General features: G+C 31.1%; 1 protein-coding gene across 3 annotated transcripts in view; it reads right to left on the bottom strand.

The window, feature by feature from the left end:
• Positions 1–16146, bottom strand: part of LOC123009897 (aryl hydrocarbon receptor) — a 73447-nt gene that overhangs the window by 12747 nt on the left and 44554 nt on the right. The gene's annotated exons all lie outside the window — the stretch shown is intronic.

Below are 16146 nucleotides of genomic sequence, written 5' to 3'. Positions count from 1 at the left end.
GCCCTAATCGGGGCACTCCAAACGCAGTACCACACATTTACAAGCCCAAAATTAAAATTATCCCACAACTACCAAACACACAAAAACGCGTTCTAGGACTCATTTTGTACAAAAGTACCAATTTTCGCCCCAATCGGTGCACTCTAAACAAGCCTAGATATAGTACTAGGGCAGTAATATTAAATGCTTAAGTACCACACATTGTTCAACTTATAGCTTAGTAATTTATTTAGCAACAACGTTATTCACTTCAAAATTAAAATCATTCTACAACTACTAGACACACAAAAACGCGTTTTACGACTCATTTTACACAAAAGTACCGAGTTTTATCTCAATTGGGGCACTCTAAACAGTCCTAGATCTAGTACCGGGGTACTACCGCACATTACAAGCTCAAATCTTACAATTATCTTTTTACTGTTGGTATCTTTTCATCAAAATAAACTTGTTTCAAGAATTAAGTACTCAAAATATTAAAATTTTTCAGCTGCAAATCTTAGTACTATTGTTATCACCTCAAAATTAAAATCATCTTATACCCACCAAACACACAACAACGCGTTCTACAACTAATTTTGTACAAAAGTATCAATTTTCTCCCCAATCCGTGCACTCTAAACAGTCCTAGATATAGTACTAGGGCAGTACCACGCATTTGCAATCTCAAATTTCGTCTTAGTGGTCCTAGAGTGATAATTTTTTCACTGTTCTTCAAAATTACAATCACCAACAAAAAACATTAAATTGTTTAAATACCGGCGTAGTACCACACATTTTCCAACTTATATCTTATTGATTTATTTAACAAAAACTTTATTTACCTTAAAATTAAAATTATTTTACAACTACTAAACACACAAAAACGCGTTTTACGACTCATTTTACACAAAAGTACCGAGTTTTACCTCAATTGGGGCACTCTGAACAGTCCTAGACATAGTACCGGGGTACTACCGCACATTACAAGCCCAAATTTTGCAATTATCTTTTCACTGTTGGAATTTTTTTATCAAAATAAACGTCTTTCAAGAATTAAATACTTAAAATATTATTTTTTTTAGCTACAAACCTTAGTACTATCGTTATCACCTGAAAATTAAAATCATCTTTTAACCACCAAACACACGAAAACGCGTTCTACGATTCATTTTATGCAAAAGTACCAAATTTTACCACAATTGGGGCACTCTAAACAGTCCTAGAGGTAGTACCGGGGCAGTACCACACATTTACAAGCTTAAATATCGCAAATATTTTTTTTACACAAGAATCTCTTTTTAATTAAACTTTTTTTAACAATTAAAAACACTAAAATTGATATTTTTAAGTATCGAGGTGGTACCACACATTTTCTAGCTTATATCTTGCTAATTTATTTTACAATATGATTCTTTACCTCAAAATTAAAACAAACCACAACTACTAAAGACACGAAAACGCGTTCTACGACTCATTTTGTACAAAAGTACCAATTTTTACACCTTTACACAGTCATAGATATAGTACTGGGGTAGTACTACGCTTTTGTAAGCTCAAATTTTGCCCTAGCAGCCCTAGAACAATATTTTTTTTTCAAAATTAAACTTCTTGCAACAATCAAGAACATAAAATATTAAAATTTTTAAGTACCGGGATAGTACCACAACTTATATCTTATTAATTTATTTAGCAACAACGTTATTCACCTAGAAATTAAAATTATCCTTTTACCACCAAACACACAAAAACGCGTTCTACGACTTATTTTATGCCAAAGTACCGATTTTTACCCCAATCAGGGCACTCTAAACAGTCCTAGAGGTAGTACCGGGGCAGTATCACACATTTAGAAACTTAAATCTCGCAATTATTTTTTAACATAAGAATCTCTACTTCAAATTAAACTTTTTTCAACAATTAACAACAGTAAATATTGACATTTCTAAGTATCGGGGCGGTACCACTCAATTTCTAGCTATATACTGGGGCAGTACCACGCATTTGCAAACTGAAATTTTCCCCTAGTAGCCCTAGAGCGATAATTTTTTCACTATTCTTCAAATTTGCAACAATTAAGAACACAAAATAATAAAATTTTAGTACCGAGGTAGTACCACAACTTATATCTTGTTATTTTTTTTACTAAACACACAAAAACGCGTTCTACAACTCATTTTATACCAAAGTACCGATTTTCACCCCAATCGGGGCACTCTAAACAGTTTTAGACATAGTACCCTGGTAGTACCACACATTATATAATTCTAGTGATGCCTCAAACCATCAATTTTTTGCTCTTGTCTCATCTTTAAATTATTATTCTCTCAGCTAGAAACCAGGAAATATCGGAGAGCATTACGTTTCAATTTACACAAAGTCGTACTTGCACGAGATGGTACTTTGCATAATAATACAAGATTTTAATAAAATTAGAGCTGTTTAAACGGTTGTTTAAAGTACCAAATTTGTGGGTTTGCTACTAAATGCCCGAAAGCAACATTTTTTATTGTTGTAACCTTTTTCGACTTTTGTTATCGGAGTGGTACTGTTGTGGTACTTTCGTAGCCTTGCAAAATAGGAAACGAATATTTACATTTTAAAATGCTTCTAATTAAGTACCTGTTTTTTAAAATCCACTTTCTTTATCTGATCGTTTGATTTATGGCTAGTACCAGTAGTACCAGCTGTAAAAGTGTGTAACTCTTATGTTTACATTCAATCAGATTATTCGCTTTATGTTTAAAAACTGTAAACAATATACTTACATAAAAATGGTGCAAATTAATAGTTTAAGTTTGGGGTAGTACCCAGGTGGTACCACATTTTTCCAAGCTCATATCTCAGCGAAAAATAACGCTAGAGTCGTGCTTCTTTCACTGTTGTGTTTCTTATCTCTTGTAGTTTTTATTCCGTTTGAATATAATTAAGACATAAAAACAATTCATAAATTAAAATAAATTAGCTTGTCTGCAGTTAAACTTTTATGGTCTTTTAACACGCCGTTGCATTATTTTTTTTTCCTCACAACTAAAAGCACTTTTTGTGTTTTCTTTAATGGTTTCCGAATCATTTAGCAAATGTATTTTTATAAATGGCCGGTGCAAAACCACCCACCACCCCTTGGATCAATTTACATTACGTCTAAAAGCCCGAATTAAATTTCCTTGTGAGTGGATTGAAAGCAACTCGTCCTAATTCCTCTCGCTCGACTCCAGCCATCTATTAAACTAATTACAACAATTATTTTATCTTTACCGAGAATATTCATCGTTCAACGATTAACCCTTGAAATTTTTAGATAACTAGAACATGGAGATCTTTCTTGTTTTCATTGCGAAATAATAGAGCGTGTTACAAGCGTGTTTCACGCACTTTAGTCCTGAATCGCAATTAGCGGCAATCAAAGCGAGAAAAACGGTGCGGATTTAGCGAAATTTCAATTCGAATCGAACACATCGACTGTGGATGAGCTAAACGATTTAATAACTGTTATAAAACCGGCTTTGGGCGATGCTCCAGGTGCCAGAGTAATGCTAAACGAATCGCCTCCTCATTTCCTACAATTTGTAATTTAGAGATAATTTCTACGTTGGCGAGTTCTACAGCAGTTTTTTGACGCAAGTACAAAATTTCAGACGAATCGGAACACTTTGGAGGGTTTTAGACAAAGTACCGCGGTCGTACCGCATATTCCGACGCTTGTAACTTCGGTCAGAGTTGGCCTAGAGCGGCCATTTTTCACCAAGTTGTCAAGTGTTAAATGCAGAATCTATGCTCTCTACTTGCAAAAAGGGCAAACTCGGTAGTACCATTTTTACGACCAAATTTAATATAGTTTCAATAAAAACAATAACAACGCTTTATTTATTCTACAACAGTTTTTTGACGCAAATACAAAATTTTTGACAATTTGGAACACTCTGGAGGGTTTTAGACAAAGTACCGCGGTCGTACCGCACATTCCAACGCTTATAACTTTAGTCATAGTTGGCCTAGAGCGGCCATTTTTCACCAACTTGTGAAGTGTTAAATGCAGAATCTTTGCTCTCTATTTGCAAAAAGGGCAAATGTGGTACTACCATTTTTAAGATAAAATTTAATATAGTTTTAATAACGACAATATTTCTTAAATTTAGGCAAACGCAACTATTTGTCAATTCTACAACAGTTTTTTGACGCAAATACCAAATTTTTGACAATTTGGAACATTCTGGGGGGTATTAGACAAAGTATCGTGGTCGTACCACAAATTCCGACCCTTGTAACTTCAGTCAGAGTTGGCCTAGGATGACGATTTTTCACCAACTTGTTAAGTGTTAAATGTAGAATCTATGCTTTCTATTTGCAAAAAGGGCAAACTTCAATAAATAGTTTTTTAACCCAATCACAAAATTTTTGACAGTTTGGAATACTTTGAAAGGTTTTAGACAAAGTACCGCTTGTAATTTCAATCAGAGTTGGCCTACAGCGACCATTTTTCAAGTGTTGAGTGTAGTGTAAATAAGTAAATAATTAATCTAGCCAAACAATGCAAGGATTTGTCTGTTGTGAATGAAGTACCTAAGTAGTACCACATTTTCTAGTTTATAACTCCGTTAATAATTGCTCCAGAGTCATAATTCTTTCACTATCATATTTCATTTAATAAATAGCATGTTTGTTTATTATTTTTACGATTAAAAAAAAGATTATACTGTAATTAAAAGCGTAACGCTTGAAATATCAATCTGACGGTACTACCACAACATAACGTTTTAATGCAAATCTTGGAATAAAAAATTGTATTATTTTATCTTTAGGGTTTAGGGCACGTTAAACCTAATTTTGGTTTGAGACAATTTTAGTAAAAAAAATGATATATCAAGGTGGTACCGCCCCTTTTCGGGCTTATAACTTTGTTAAATAACCTCGTATCAGAATAATTTTGTTTTAGTTGTGTTTTCAGAACTTTAAATTCAATTTTTGTAGAATTTGAGAGAATTTGGGAAATTTTTTTTAGTATATTAAGGTAGTACCGTCCTTTTGAGGGCTTGTAACTTTGTTAAAAAATTTCGTATTGGAATTATTTTTTATCAGTTGTGTGTTCAGCACGTTAAATTAAATTTTTGTCCAATTTGAAACAATTTTAGTAAGAACAAATAGTATATCAAAGTGGTACCTTCCTTTTTGAGGCTTAACTTTGTTAAGAAACTTCATATCGGAACAGTTTTTTACAGTTGTGTTTTTAGGAGGTTAAACCCTATTTTTGTTTAATTTGAGACAATTTTGACAAGAAAAAATCAAGGTAGTACCGCCCTTTTGAGGGCTTGTAACTTTGTTAAAAACCTCGTATTGAAATAATTTTTTTAGTTGTGTTTTCAGGAGGTTAAATTCAATTTTTGTCTAATTTGAGGCAAGAAAAAATTATATATCAAGGTAGTACCGCCCTTTTGAAGGTTTATAATTTCGTTAAAAAACCTCGAATTGAAATATTTTTTTTAGTTGTGTTTTTAGGGCGTTAGTTTCAATTTTTGGCCAATTTGAGACAATTTTAACAAGAAAAAATGATATATGAAGGTAGTACCGTCTTTTTAAAGGCTTATAACTTTGTTAAAAACTTTGTTTTGAAATTTTTTTTCTGGTGTATTTTCAGGACGTTAATTTTTGTCTAATTTGATACAATTTACGCAAAAACGAATAATATATTATGGTAGTACCGTCCTTTTGAGACCTTGTAACTTTGTTGAAAAACGTCGTATCGAAATAATTTTTTCTCAGTTGTGTTTTCAGGATGTCAAATTCAATTTTTGTCTAATTTGAGACAATTTTAGTAAGAACAAATATTATTTCAAAGTGGTACTGCCCCTTTTGAGGCTCAACTTTGTTAAACCTAATTTGTATGCAATTTGAGACAATTTTAACAAGAAAAAATGATATGTCCAGGTAGTACCGTCCTTTTGAAGTCTTATAACTTTGTTAAAAAACTTTGTTTTGAAATATTTTTATTTAGTTGTGTTTTGAGGACGTTAATTTCAATTTTTGTTTAATTTGATACAATTTAGGCAAAAACGTATAGTACATCGAGGTAGTACCGTCCTTTTGAGGGCTTGTAGCTTTGTTAAAATAGGCGATATTGAAATAATTTTATTTCAATTGTGTTTTCAAGACGTTAAATGCAATTTTTGCCCAATTTGATACAATTTTAGTAAGAACAAATAGTATATCAAAGTGGTACCGCCCTTTTTGAGGCTTAACTGCCTTAAGAAACCTCATTTCAGAATAGTTTTTTACAGTTTTTAGGCCGTTAAACTTAATTTTCGTTTAATTTGAGACAATTTTAACAAGAAAAAATGATATGTCAAGGTAGTACCGTTGTTTTGAAGGCTTATAATTTTGTTAAAAATCTTTGTTTTGAATTTTTTTTCAGTTGTATTTTCAGGATGTTAATTTTAATATTTGTAGAATTTGAGAAAATTCTAGCAAAAACTTATAGTATATCAAGGTAGTACCGCCTTTTTGAGGGCTTGTAACTTTTTATATTGAAATAATTTTATTTCAGTTATGTTTTCAGGACGTTAAATCCAATTTTTGACAATTTTAGTATAAACAAATAGTATATCAAAGTGGTACCGCCCATTTTAGCTTCGTTAAGAAACCTCATATCGGAATAGTTTTTTACAATTGTGTTTTTCAGACTTTAAACCCAATTTTTTTTTAATTTGAGACAATTTTAACAAGAAAAAATGATATATCAAGGCAGTACCGCCTTTTTGAGGGCTTATAGTTTTGTAAAAAAACTTTGTATTGAAATAATTTTTTTTCAGTTGTGATTTCAGGACGTTACCGCCCTTTTGAAGGCTGTTAAAAAAGCTGATATTGAAATAATTTTTTCATAGTTGTTTCTCATGCCACGAATAAATTACACGTCGGGTATCAATATTCTTAATCTGTGAAATTCCTTTCGCTGCCAAAATCGTGCCGCTTAAAATTCACGTGTAATTAAAAATATTAATTAGAATTTAAATAGTTGTGGCACGTTCCGTGACTACGTAGAATTACCGATCCGATAAACGTGCGAGCTTAAAACCGTTCATGCGCGTATGACAGCCCATTCATAATACCGACTTCATTATTTGAAGATTATGCTAAATATCCTGCGTTTGGGGAATTATAGATAAGAATTTGCATTTTTGTGATAAGAAATGACCATTAGGCTTTAGGCCGGTGCTTTTTTAATCGATGGGGTCACTTAACGACCTCTATTATAACCCTCGACGAAAATTAATAAAATGAGATTCGTGTCGCGATAATAATTCTAGACGAGAGATAAAGTACGAATCGAGTGGAATATTTCAGTGAAAAAATTTTTCAAATCGGGTGATTTTTACCCGAGTTATGGCCCCGGGAACACGCGGTACCACTATGGTACTCCTCGTGGGACTGTTTCGCCTGCTCTGATCGCGTCAAAATTTATAATTTGGGCGTAAAAATGTCCCCCGATGGCGATAACGTACTCGCGAAGTCGTTAGTACCTCGGTAGTACCAAATTTTTTTTTTGGGTATATCGATGGTTGTCTCGGTAGCGCGAGGTGTTAAAAGCGTGGGTCGTCCGAACCCGACTTGGAATTATGTTTGTTCTTACAGCTAATGTATCTGTAAGAAAATCTCACATTTAATGAACCAAGGCAAATTTATGTGGAGCTGGTCTCGATATCGGTCATCTCCTTGGGGCCATCCTGCGGTGAGGGTGATAAGCTGAAATAATTACCCGGTGTCGAGCGGGGGCGATTCTGGGTTAATGAGCGAAACTCTTTTATTTATAGTGGCGCAAGGGGTAATAAACTTGATTGGGTTTCAGAAATTCATTAAAATGGAATTGTTATAGCCTTATTAAAGTCGAGGGGGTGGTACCGGCTTTCAGGTCTTCGAATCAAACATTTTTCATCACTGGTTTAATGTTTGCGCAAAAATTTTGGTTCTAACGCAATTTTTAACAAAAATAGACAAAGTACCAAGGTGGTACTGCTACTTCCCAGGCCTATAACTTCGCTAATAATGGTCGTATCGAGATAATTTTTTCGCTATTGTATTTTCTTAACCAAATACTTTCTATTTTTTTTGTTATCGATTTTTAAACGTGATTTTTTTTTGTTTTTAGAAATAAAAAAGTGTTTAGTAACAAAATTGAATTTCTTACTTAATTATAGATTCTCTAATCAAATATTTCTCATCACTGAGTAAATGTTTACGTAAAAATTTTGGTTCTAACGCATTTTTTAACGAAAATAGACTAAGTACCAAGGTGGTACCGCTACTTCCCGGGCCTATAACTTCGCTAACAATGGTCGTATCGACATGGTTTTTATTGTATTCTCTTAACCGAATACTTTCTATTTTTTTGTTACCGATTTTTAAAATTGATTTTCTTGTTTTAGTTTTTAGAAATAAAAAATTGTTTAGTAACAAAACAGAATTTTTTGCTCGATTACTGGTCCTCTAATCAAACATTTCTCATTACTGGTTAAATGTTTGCGCAAAAATTTTGGTTCTAACGCAATTTTTAACGAAAATAGACAAGGTACCAAGGTGGTACCGCTACTTCCTGGGCCTATAACTTCGCTAATAATGGTCGTATTGACATGTTTTTTTTTTGCTATTGTATTTTCCTAACCGATTACATTTAATTTTTTTATTACCGACTTAAAACTGATTTTCTTTTTTTAGTTTTTAGAAATAAAAAATTGTTTATCAACAAAACAGAATTCCTTGCTCGATTACAGGTCCTCTAATCAAACATTTATCATCACTGGTTAGATGTTTGCGCAAAAATTCTGGTTCTAATGCAATTTTTAACAAAAATAGACTAAGTACCAAGGTGGTACCGCTAATTTCCAGGCTTATAAGTTTGCTAATAATGGTCGTATTGAGATAATTTTTTTGCTATTGTATTTTCTTAACCGAATAATGTCTATTTTTTCTTACCGATTTTTAAAATTGATTTTCTTTTTTTATAATTTTGAGAAATAAAAAATTGTTTAGTAACAAAACAGAATTTTTGCTCGATTACAGGTTCTCTAATCAAACATTTCTCATTATTAGTTAAATGTTTGTGCAAAAATTTTGGTTCTAACGAAATTTTTAACGAAAATAAAGGAAGTACCAAGGTGGTACCGCTACTTTCAGGGGCCTATAACTTTGCTAATAATTGTCGTATCGACATGTTTTTTTTGCTATTGTATTTTCTTAACCGAATACTTTCTATTTTTTTTATTACCGATTACTAAAATTGATTTTTTTAGTTTTTAGAAATAAAAAAGTGTTTAGTAACAAAACAGAATTTCTTGCTCCTCTAATCAAACATTTCTCATCATTGATTAAATATTTGCACAAAAATTTTGGTTCTAACGCAATTTTTAAGAAATAGACAAAGTACCAAGGTGGTACCGCTATTTCCCAGGCCTATAACTTCGCTTATAATGGTCGTATTGATATGGTTCTTCGCTATTGTATTTTCTTAACCGAATACTGTCTATTTTTTTTACCGATTTTTAAAATAGATTTTCTTTTTTTATAATTTTTTGAAATAAAAAATTGTTTAGTAACAAAGCAGAATTTTTGCTCGATTACAAGTTCTCTCATCAAACATTTCTTATTATTGGTTAAATGTTTGTGCAAAAATTTTGGTTGTAACGCAATTTTTAAAGAAAATAGACTAAGTACCAAGGTGGTACTGCTACTTCCCAGGCCCATAACTTCGATAATAATGGTCGTATCGACATGTTTTTTTCGCTATTGTATTCTGTTAACCGAATACTTTCTATTTTTTTTTGTTACCGCTTATTAAAATTGATTTTCTTTTTTTAATTTTTAAGAATAAAAAAGTGTTTAGTAACAAAACAGAATTTCTTGCTCCTCTAATCAAACATTTCTCATCACTGGTTAAATATTTGCACAAAAATTTTGGTTCTAACGCAATTTTTAAGAAATAGACAAAGTACCAAGGTGGTACCGCTATTTCCCAGGCTTATAACTTCGCTAATAATGGTCGTATCGACATGGTTTTTTCCCTATTGTATTCTCTTATCCGAATACTTTCTATTTTTTTTGTAACCGATTATTAAATTTGATTTTCTTTTTTTTACTTTTTAGAAATAGTAACAAAACAGAATTTCGCTCGATTACAGCTCACATTTCTTGTTTTTGTCCTCATAGTATCATTTGCTCCTGTTTCAATTAAATTTTTTTTGCAAAATCGTTTAATCTCGTGCCCCCTATCGCTAAATCGTCGCCGCCCAAGATTGATCCACTTTTATGCCCATTTTACGACAAGCCAATCTAAGTAAATATCTTAATACTCTCATTAGTATTTTATGATTAGCAGGTGGTCATAAATTTGGACGCACGTGTGGCCATTCAATCAATTGAAAAATTTGTACGTAATTTTTTTATTGGAGGAGTCAGCTGATCGCCACCCGAAAACCTTCGATTCGCGGTTACCCCGGCGACGGCGGCCCCTCCCTCCGTCGCGACGCCCGCAATGGCGGCGTACTTTGGCTCGTCTCGACGCCGACTTTGATAATTCGGCGAAAATTCGGTGATTCCGACGGTCTGTCCAGGTAGGATGGGGCCGCTGGCGGTGACTTGCGGGACGCCCGAAATCGACTTAGGGGACCGGAACAATGGCACGTGGCCCTGCCACAATCAGAATTCGTCGAATGAGCGCACCATCGCGTGCCGGGGTCGAAGACGAATATATGCACGGGTCACGCAATGCCGAAATGTTGCCAGTTTGGACGGATATGTACTTCGAAGACAATACTAAATGACAATTTGCGAGAAGGGATCAGTGTAAGACTTGATTGGGTTAGCCGGTTCTTAAGGGATTTGCACAGAAAGGTGCAATTTAATCAGAGGAGGCCGGGAATCGATCGGTGAGGCACAAAGGCCGATTTATTGTGGTAGAAAAAGAAATACAATAGTGAAAAATTTTAAGATTGTAACATTGTCTTAAAGTTTGATACAAAAAGTAAGATACTGTAATGAAAATAGATTTTCACCATGAGTCTTGAGACAGTCTTGAGATTTGTTAATAAATTTTAGAAAATTTTTGAGGAATATGGAAATTTTGTATTGATTGTTTTGAAATCTTGAAAGGATCTTTAAACGAAGTTGAAAGAAAGAATAATTTGAGGCTTTTCTTTCTAGTCAAAATAATACTCATATGAGTCTAGTTAAAATCTTGAGATCAAAGTTTTTATACAAAAAGATACTGTTATTAAAATGAAACTTTTACCATACAATTTTGAGTAAAAGAATCTGAATTTTTGAGTAAAATTTTCGTTTTTTTTATTTCTGGTAGAGATAATAAGAAAAAGTCAAGACAATTGGGTTAATATCTTGAGATAAAAGTCCTGATTCAAAAAGTAAGATACTGTAATGAAAATAGATTTTCACCATGAGTCTTGAGATTATCAATACAAAATTTTTGAGAAATATGGAAATTTTGTATTGATTGTTTCGAAATCTTAAAAGGATCTTTAAACGAAGTTGAAAAAGAGAAGAATTTGAGGCTTTGAGTAAAATTCTTTCTATTAATTTTTCTTTCTAGTCAAAATTATACTTATAAGAGTCTAGTTAAAACCTTGAGACCAAAGTTTTTATGCAAAAAACTGAGATACTGTAATCAAAATGAAACTATTACCATAAAATTTTGAGTTAAAGAAAAATTTGAATTTTTGAGTAAAATTTTGTTGTTTTCTGGTAAAGATAATAAGAAAAAGACAATTGGGTTAGTATCTTGAGATTAGAATTTTGAGTAAAATAATTAAGAATCTTGAGGTAATCTTGAAATTTGTCGATAAATGTAACAGAGAATTTTAAAAAAATGTTGAAATTTTGTGTTGATCGCTTTGAAATCTTGAAAGATTTTGTTAAAGGTTAATAAAAAAGAAAAAATCTGGAACTTTGAGTAAAATTCTTTTTTTTTTCTCAGGTCTCAGGACAGTTGACTTCAAAATCTTGAGACAAAAGTGTTGATACAAAAACTAAGATACTGTGATCAAAATGAAACTTTCACTATAAAATTTTGAGTAAAAGTTAGTCTAGATATTCCTGAAATTGGTCTATAAATGTAACAAAGATTCTAAGAGGAATATTAAAATTGTGTTGATTGCATCGAAATCTTGAAAGAGTCTCTAAGCGAGAAAAAACGAAAAAAATCTGAATTTTTGAGTAAAATTCTGTCTTTTTTCTAGTTAAAATAATAAGAAAGAGTTAAGATAATTGGGTTAAAATCTTGAGATAAAAGTTTTGATACAAAAAAACTAAGATACTGTAATCAAAATACAACTTTTACGTTAAAATTTTGAGTAAAATAATTAAGAATCTTGAGATAATCTTGAAATTCGTTGATAAATTTAAAAGAGATTCTGAGACTTGTCGAAATTTTTTGTTCATTGCTTTGAAATCTTAAAAGATTTTTTGAATATTTGTTTTTTTAGTTAAGTTAATAAGAAAAAGTTAAGACAATTGGGTTAAAATCTTGAGACAAAAGTTTTGATATAAAAAACTATGATACTGTAATTAAAATGAAACTTTTACGTTAAAATAATTAGGAATCTGAGATAAGCTTGAAATTTGTCGATAAATGTACAGAAATTCTAAAAGAAATGTCGAAATTTTGTGTTGATTGCTTTGAAATCTTGAAAGATTTTTTAAAAGGTTAATAAAAAAGAAAAGTGTCTGGAACTTTGAGTAAAATTCTTTTTTTTTCCTCAGATCTCTGGACATTTGAGTTAAAAATCTTGAGACAAAAGTGTTGATACAAAAACTAAGATACTGTAATCAAAATGAAACTTTTACCATAAAATTTTAAGTAAAACTACGAATCTTGAAATAATATTGAGATTTGTCCATAAATGCAATACAGATACTAAGAGGGATATTGAAATTTTGTGTTGATTGTATCAAAATCTTGAAAACGTGAGGTTAAAATGAGAAAAATCTAAAATGTTGAGTCAAATTCTGTCTTTTTTTTTCTAGTTAGATAATAAGAAAAAGTAATGACAATTGGGTTAAAATCTTGAGCCAAACGTTTTGATGTAAAAAACTAAGATGCTGTAATCAAAATGAAACTTTTACGTCAAAATTTTGGGTAAAATAATTAAGAATCTTGAGAAAATCTTGAAATTCGTTGATAAATATAACAGAAATTCTAAGAGAAATGTCGAAATCTTGTGTTGATTTCTTCGAAATCTTGAAAGATCTCTGGGACTTTAAGCAAAATTCTTTTTTTCTATCTAGTCCAGATTATAAGAAAGAATGAAAAAAACAAAAGTTTTTATAAAAAAAAGTTTTTATAAAAAACTAAGATACTGTAATGAAAATTAAACTTGAGTAAAACTAAGAATCTTGAGATAATCTTGAGACTTTTCGATATATGTAACACAGATTCTAAGAGGAATATCGAAATTTTGTGTTATTTGTCTCGAAATCTTGGAAGGGTCTTTAAACTTAATAATAAGAAAGACTCAGGACAATTGAGTTAAAAATCTTGAAACTAAGATACTGTCATCAAAATGAAACTTTCACTTTTGAGTAAAACTAGGATTCTTGAGATAATCTTGAGATTTGTCGATAGATGTAACAAGGATTCTAAAAGGGATATCGAAATTTCTTATTGATTGTTTGAAATCTTGAAAGATGTTTTTTTAAACATTAAAAAAGAAAAGAATCTGGAACTTTGAGTAAAATTCTTTCTTTATTGTTTTTCTAGTCAAAAGTTTTGGTACAAAAATCTAAGATACTGTAACAAATCTCAACACGTGTTGTTTTCACAGATTTCAGGATAAAATAAGAATTTTGAGAATATTAAGACTATTGAAAAAATGGAGAAAAAAACTCAAACTCAAGAAAGATCTTACATTATGGAAACGTTAAAAAAAACTGAAAACAATTAGAATTTCAAGTTGAGGGAATTTTGTGGTAATTTCTTGATTTAAAGATTCTAAAATTGGAGATTGTAGATTTTGAAATGAAACTGAAAACTTTACACATCTTGCATTTTATCATTTATTTTGACACACGAAATCGTAAACCCCGTCTCTTGTAGCAATAAATAAAAGCAAAAAGTAGTTTTTTTAATGAAGATCTTGGACGCTGAGAACTGGATTGTATACCAATTTAGTACTTTAGTAACTAATTGTTATTTATGAGTCTTTGGACTAATATTTCATTTATATTCCTCTCGTACCGTACCAACATCTCAATTATAATCTATCTGTGGAGTAGGTAATAAAATCCATCGTTAAAATCCGACAATGTTTCGAAAGTGAAAATTTCGCACTAATGAATTTCGATTCGATAAGAATCTCAATGCATTGCAACCTGTATGTCCCTCGCAACTCTAAAACGTACTAATCCTAGTCAGGTCTTTTGTTACTCGTGGGGAAAATGGCGGCTTGACACGCAAGACTCCAATATGCCCCAGGATGTTCGCTTCATTCCGTCTAAACGTTACTCTTCTTGTTTATTAGCATCTTTTTGTCCCCCCCTTCCAAATCATAGATACCTGGTCTAGTCTATTAATAAAATATTTCGAGGGATGTTTGCGACATGGATTAATGACAAACTAATGTACTGGAAGGATAGAGAATGTAAACATGGGGTGGACACAAAGAAGACACACAATTGGCACGTGCCGGGGTCAATACCGGTGCCCCAGGATGCTATTATAATGTAATTGTGCGACTTTGCGGCCTATTTATGGCCGATTTGGATCATTGCACAAGTGAAACGGTTTATGGGAGGATGCAGAGAGGACAACTACAAGTAATCATCCCTTAAGTGGATCAAGAGGAAACGATTTTACGAATTTTCAAAATGATTTGTGACAAAATCACGATTTTTTATTTTCTGACTTTGACAAACTGTATCTTTAAAATTCTGTTCACTAACTTTCAATATTCTTATTAGAATCTGTATTATATTTATCAATAAATCTCAAAATTATCTTAGTTTTATAAATGTAACAAAGATTTTAAGAGGAGTATTGAAATTTTGTGTTGATTGCATCGAAATCTTGAAAGGGTCTTTAAAAACCAGAAAAATCTGAATTTTTGAGTAAAATTCTGTCTTTTTTTCTAGTTAAGATAATAAAAAAGTCAAGACAATTGGGTTAATATCTTGAGATTACCAAAAACTAAGATACTGTAATCAAAATAAAGCTTTTACGTTAAAATTTTGAGTAAAATAATTAAGAATTTTGAGATAATCTTAAAATTTGTTAGAGATTCTGAGAGATGTCGAAATTTTTTGTTGATTGCTTTGAAATCTTAAAAGATTTTTTTATAAAAAAGTTTAATAAAAAAGAAAATAATCTGAAACTTGTTCTGAAAATTTGTTTTTCTAGTTAAGATAATAAGAAAAAGTTAAGACAATTGGGTTAAAATCTTGAGACAAAAGTTTTGATATAAAAAACTATGATACTGTAATCAAAATGAAACTTTTACGTTAAAATAATTAAGAATCTGAGATAAGCTTGAAATTTGTCGATAAATGTAACAGAAATTTTGAAAGATTTTTTTAAAAGGTTAATAAAATAGAGAAAAATCTGGAACTTTGAGTAAAATTCTTTCTATTTTTCTTCAGATTTAAGTGGATCAAGAGAAAACGACTTTACGAATTTTCAAAATGATTTGTGACAAAATCAAGATTTTTTTATTTTCTGATTTTGAGAGACTGTATCTTTAAAATTCTGTTTCAAGTGATTTTATTTAGGAGAGTTTTGTGTTTCTTGATAAATATTCTTCAATTTGTGGTTTTAAAGATTTTTTTTACACAAGCCAAAGTCAGGTTATTGTTTTGTCTTGAAATCTGTAAAAACAAAACTCAATGTGTTAAGAGTTGATTGCACTATCTTAGTTTTTTTGCATCATAAACTTTCTATCAAGATTCCAAAAATTATTACTCTTTTTTATTATATAAATTAGAGGGGAAAAAAAGTAAGAAATTCACTCAAAGCTTGAAATGCTTCTCTTTTTTAACCTTGTTTAAAGATCCTTTCAAGATTTTGAAGCAATTAACACTAAATTTCAATCTTTGTTACATTTATAGGTAAATCTCAAGATTTATTTTTATAGTGAAGGTTTTGTTCTGAGTACAGAATCTTAGTTTTTTTATCAAAAC

The sequence above is a fragment of the Tribolium madens genome, unplaced genomic scaffold (assembly GCF_015345945.1).
Source record: "Tribolium madens isolate multiple individuals breed KSU strain unplaced genomic scaffold, Tmad_KSU_1.1 Scaffold_7;HRSCAF=85;Tcas5.2_LG10, whole genome shotgun sequence".
NCBI lineage: Eukaryota > Metazoa > Arthropoda > Insecta > Coleoptera > Tenebrionidae > Tribolium > Tribolium madens.
The sequence above is the reverse complement of the archived record's forward strand: the minus strand, read 5'-3'. Positions and strand labels throughout refer to the sequence as shown.